Source organism: Hyaena hyaena, unplaced genomic scaffold (genome assembly GCF_003009895.1).
Source record: "Hyaena hyaena isolate Hyena2069 unplaced genomic scaffold, ASM300989v1 scaffold_459, whole genome shotgun sequence".
Classification (NCBI taxonomy): domain Eukaryota; kingdom Metazoa; phylum Chordata; class Mammalia; order Carnivora; family Hyaenidae; genus Hyaena; species Hyaena hyaena.
Window position 1 is genome coordinate 183,915 of NW_024081093.1, and position 6,000 is coordinate 189,914.

Genomic DNA, 6,000 nt, shown 5'->3' on the forward strand with positions numbered 1-6,000 from the left:
CTAAAATAATACAATTTTGGGGGCACCTGGGTGTCACAGTAGGTTAAGCATCTGACTTGGGCTCTGGTCATGATCTCACAGTTCATGAGTTCAAGCCCCACATTGGGCTCTGAGTTCACAGCTCAGAGCCTGGAGCCTGCTTCAGATTCTGTGTCTCCCTCTCTCTCTCTGCCTCTTCTTTGCTCTCTCTCTCACACAAATAAATAAACATTTTTAAAAATTTAATAAAAAAATAAAATTAAAAAAAATGAATAATAAGCCTTGCGTGCGATAAGGTTTCGTCATCACACATATACATATAAACACAAATCCAGTCTAGAGACCCTAAGATATCATAAGGAGCACAGGCTCTTCAAGCTTTCCACTCCTATATCCCCAGGACTCTCATCTTCATGGTCTAAGATGGCTGTTGGAGTTCCGGCCATCACATTTACATTCTGGGCACAAGGATGAAACACTGGGTAAAAAGACAGAGAGAGAGAGAGAGAAAGATTAATCTTTTAAAGCAGTTTGCCGTATGACTTTAACTCCTTGCATCCCATTGGCAAGAACTTAGTCACGTGACTATCTAGCTGCATGGGGGACAGGGGAAATGGGAATGTCTAATCCAGGCAGTTACATAATAAGCTAAAATCAGAGATTATATGACTTTGGAAGATGAAGAGAAGTTGGGAGGGGTGGCTAACAGTCTACTTCAGAAACATTCACATATTACACTCTTTATTTAAATGGGAGGGAATGTGGGGGAAATTTAAGAAATTGGTTACAAGGGGTGAAGGGAAAGAGGTAAAAAGAAGAGAAGAATGGGAATGGAGTAATACAGATGAGGACAGAGTTATACTCCTCTGAGAATATCTTTTTGTCACAGAACCATAGTAATGCACCATATACCCTTCACATTCTCCTTCAAAAAATAAACAAGTTGTTCAGACTAATGAGGAGGTGGTGGGACGCCAAGATACAGCACAAGCAGTGACACATGAACCTGTATTATAAATAAAAGACAAACTCCCACTGAAGGGGTGAGGAAGAAAACTGCTCTAAGTGACCTTGGAAAACAGGACCTGGTCTGCACAATCCAAGGTTAAAGACAAAAATGATGACATAAATGCTGTAATCCTGATAATAAATGTGTTTTTCCAAGGAGTGTGGGTTGACACTTCTGACACTACTTCATGTGTGCTTTATGAATAAATAAGAACATTGTATACAATGGAGAGTCTGGTTTCTCACCACTGGAAAAAATGTTACAAATAAGAAACCGTGTAGTTTTGGATTGGAATTACAGAAACCAGCATAAAATCTTTTTTTTAATGTTTATTTATTTTTGAGAGAGAGAAAGAGAGAGAGAGAGAGAGCACAAGTGGGGGAGGGTCAGAGAGAGAGGGAGACAGAGAATCCCAAGCAGGCTCCACACTGTCAGCACAGAGCCCGATGTGGGGCTCAAACTCACGAACTGCGAGATCATGACCTGAGCCAAAGCTTAACCAATGAAGCCCCCCAGGCGCCCTGAACATTTGTATACAGATAGAGTTATATAGATGTGTGTGCACGGGTTAGCAGAGATACATGAATTTCCTGCATCTTTTTCCACAGAAAGAGCCTAGAGACAATGAGATCCGAGTAGCAATGAACACACTTAGCACCTAGATACTGGTTTCTATGCACTGCTCTTCAGTAAAAGGACCAGGATTCCTTGGAGAGTGGTTGATTCAAAGTCTGGGGCAGAGAAAATACAAGATGAATCCAGAATATTTTGTGGTGCCGGTAAGGAAGGAAGTGTGAAAAGTGGAAGGGCGTTGTCAAGAAGACACAGGGACCCAAAGAGGACAAGTTCTGAATGGCCAAAGTTAGAACAATTTGAGCATTAAAATAAATAAATGATGTTGCTGGATTATAACCCATAACATAAGATAAATATTATGAATCTAGACTGACATGAATACACGAGAAAGAATTCTTACAGAAAAACCCAATGCATGCATGTAAAAAGAGGGAAATAGAAAAATCAATAGGAGACAAGTACCAGTGTACTAATTCCTTTCAGACAAGATGGATGCTAAACTTAGAAGGCAAGCATTTGAGAGAAACAGGATATTTAGATACTCTTTCAGTATCTACTCCAAGCGAGTTCTGAACACAAGGGGAAGGTAGTATTTTATAGAGGAGAAACTGCACAGGCTGCACTTAACCAAATGGTCAAGGTTGGCGTGTGACAATGTAACAATGTCATTGGTCAAGGTTAGTGTCTCACAATGTAACAATGTCATAAAGGCTGATAAGCTACACTGAGAAGGACTAGGAGTCACTTTGTGGTCTTCTTGCCCAAACTGTATAACCTCATTCTAATCATGAGAGACCATCAGACAAGCCCAAATTGATGGCTATCTTACAAAATTCCTGACCAACACTCTTTCAAATGTCAAGGTCCTGAAAGATAAGGAAAGATTACAGAATGTGTGGCGTGTGGCATGTGTCTCAGATGAGAAGACGCTGTGGAGAAATAACAAGTCAATGCTCTGTGAACTCCCAACACAGGAAAAGGCCATCAGGGAAACACTGCTGAACTTCCAGGAAGTTCTGTACTTTAGATAATAGTATTACAACGAGTTTAATTTCCTGGCTTTAACCACTGTACTTCAGTTATATGAGATGTTAGATTGGAAATTAAGTGGGAAATATGTGGGAACTTTCTGAATGATTTTTGCAACTTTTCTATATAAGTCTAAAATTGGTTAAAAATGACGTCTTTTTTTAAAGGTATGGTTCCGAGGTGCCTGGCTGGCTCAGTTCATAGAGCACACCACCCTTGATCTGGGGGTTATGAGTTCAAGCCCCATGTTGGGCCTAGACCTTATTTAAAAAATAAAACAGGATAAAATAAAATAAAAGGTGTGGTTCTGTAAATGTGAGGTTTGGTGCAACAATAATAATATATTTTGATGTGAATACATTATCATATCAGGTGTTATTAAAATTATTTGCATTGGAGCAGCTGGGTGGCTCAGATGGTTAAGCAGTGGACTCTTGATTTCCCCTTGGGTCATGATCCCAGGGTCCTGAGATCGAGCACTGAACCTGGCTTGAGATTCTCTCTCTCTCTCTCAGGTAAAAATAAATAGAGGTGCCTGGGTGGCTCAGTAGGTTGAGCATCTGACATCACCTCAGGTCATGATCTCACAGTCTGTGAGTTCAAGCCCTGTATCGGGCTCTGTGCTGACAGCCCAGAACCTGGAGCTGCTTCAGATTCTGTGTCTCCCCTTCTCTCTGCCCCTCCCCCGCTCATGCTCGCTCGCGCTCTCTCTCTCTCTCTCTCTCTCCCTCTCTCTCCCTCTCTCTCTCAATAATAAATAAACATTAAAAATAAATAAATAAAATATAATATAAATAAGTTCTTGCATTATGTTTTAGTAAGAAACATGTCAAGAGTTTAGCTAAGGTGCCCATGCTATTGCTGACTTGCATTTACTTTGTTTAACCAAGCAGCTTGCCAGAGACCCTAACTCACACTAGCCCCCCATACAAGCACTTGCCCTAGACAATGACCTGAAGAGTCACAAGCCACTGTAAGTTCCTGACATGGCTTCCTCAACACGCCTTATGACCCACAGTCTCTCCTCTCTCTAGGGCCTTCCCCGTGCACACCTGAGATAAGACGCCCCGTGGAAAGGAGCCTGGAGTTAAGCCTCCCACTTCAGCTCAGCTCACGATCTTGCAGTTAGTGGGTTCGAGCCCCACCATAGGGCTCTGTGCTGACAGCTCAGAGCCTGGAGCCTGCTTTGGATTCTGTGACTCCTTCTCTCTCTGCCCCTCCCCCACCCATGCTCTGTTTCTTTCTCAAAAATAAATAAACATGAAAAAAATATTTAATCTCTAGAATGGTCTGAAGGACATATAGTCTATAAAGAAACATTTACTAAAAAAAAACCAAAAACTTACTGATAATACATACAAACACTATCGTATTTATAATTTTTTTAAGTTGGCTCCACACCTAGTACAGGACTTGAACTCACAACCCTGAGATCAAGAGCTGCATGCTCTACTGACTGAGCCAGCTGGGTGCTCCAAGAATATATGGTATTTAAGGTGAAACCTACTCCTTTCCAGCCAACAATGATCCCAGGGCTCTCCCCACCCCCCCCACCCCCCAGCTCCCAGTTAGAGAGCTATGTCCTACTTGGGGCAGTACAGCAGCATGTTTCATCTTGTCCCCATCAACCTGATGCTGACACTAACGTCCTGTCCGTGTGGCTGAGACATTAGGGCTCCCTTCTTCGGCTCCACCTTGGACGTGGCACCACTGAGCATCTGTACACCTCTGGCTGTCCTGGTCTCAGCTCACTGGACTCCACGCTGGAAGAGGCAAGCCAAGAAAACGTGAGGTTACTGCCCCCTCTCTACTCAGGGCTCAATTCCTTGTTTTTTGGTTTTTTTTTTTTTTAATTTCTTAATGTTTTATTTATTTTTGAGAGATTTTTTTTTAATGTTTTATTTATTTCTGAAAGAGAGAGACAGTGTGAGCAGGGGAGGGTCAGAGAGAGAGGGAGGCACTGAATCTGAAACAGGCTCCAGGCTCTGAGCTGGCAGTCAGCAAAGAGCCCGACCCCCCAAGAAAACGTGAGGTTACTGCCCCCTCTCTACTCAGGGCTCAATTCCTTGTTTTTTGTTTTTTTTTTTTTTTAATTTCTTAATGTTTTATTTATTTTTGAGAGATTTTTTTTTAATGTTTTATTTATTTCTGAAAGAGAGAGACAGTGTGAGCAGGGGAGGGTCAGAGAGAGAGGGAGGCACTGAATCTGAAACAGGCTCCAGGCTCTGAGCTGGCAGTCAGCAAAGAGCCCGACCCCCCACGAGATCATGACCTGAGCTGAAGTCGGAGGCTTAGCCAACTGAGCCACCCAGGCGCCCCTCAGGGCTCAATTCCTAAGGCAAGAGTGTCATTGCAGAGAAGTCTGCCACTGACCCCACCGCCTTCAGAGTAATGGCTCAGAGATTTTGCCTCAGGGAAGAAGGCTGAAAAAGAAAGCTCTTACTCGCTTCCCCAAGGAACTGACCTCATCTGCTACCCACACTTGAACTTCTGTTCAAGCTTGAGGGGTCTCTCAGAAACAGTGGAGACTGTGGTGAAAGGCATTCGGAAGGAGACTGACATGTGTGCTGGACACATAGGCAAAGTATAGCCCAGCTGGTTTCCCTGAGGAAACCTGGGAGAGAGCTGGGAGGAGCCTGCCTGGGATCAGGAGGAACTGAATCCTGCTCTCAAAAACTATCCTGCAAAAGGAGCCTGAAATTGATTGGTGTGGTCTGGGGAGCAATTTTTGCACCAGCGCAGTGCTGAAAAGAATAGAGTAGCCAGTGAACAATCAGCGGAGTCTAACAGAGGTGAGGTCCAAGGAAGAGGCATCAAAGAAAGCCGGGCCAAACCCTCCACGCCTCAGGGCAACTGCGGACACTCAGGCTTCCCCAGCCCCAGGGAAACAGTAGAGGCAGCGAAGGAGGAGGGTGACAGAAGGGGCCACATTAAGTAATCCAGGCAGCCACTAACCAAACAAGTGAATAACAATAACAAGCCCTACTGGAGAGGTTACTCCAATATTATCTAAAATGTCCAGTTTCAGGTTAAGCATCGACTCTCGGTTTCAGCTCAGCTCATGATCTCATAGTTCATGGGGTCAAGCCCCGTGTAGAACTTCATAGTGACAGCTCAGAGCCTGCTTGGGATTCTCTCTCTCCCTCCCTCTGTGCCCCTCCCCAGCTTGCACACACACGTGCACACACTTGCTATCTCTCTCTCTCTCTCTCAAAATAAATAAATAAACTTTTAAAAATTAATGAGTGAATCAAAATGAAATACAATGTCCAGTTTCAGGGCGCCTGGCTGGCTCAGTCGGTAGAGCATGCAGCTCTTGATCTCAGGGGTATGTGAGTTCGAGCTCCACATTGGGTGTAAGGTTGACTTAAATAAAACTTTCCAAAAAAATGTCCAGTTTCTGGGGT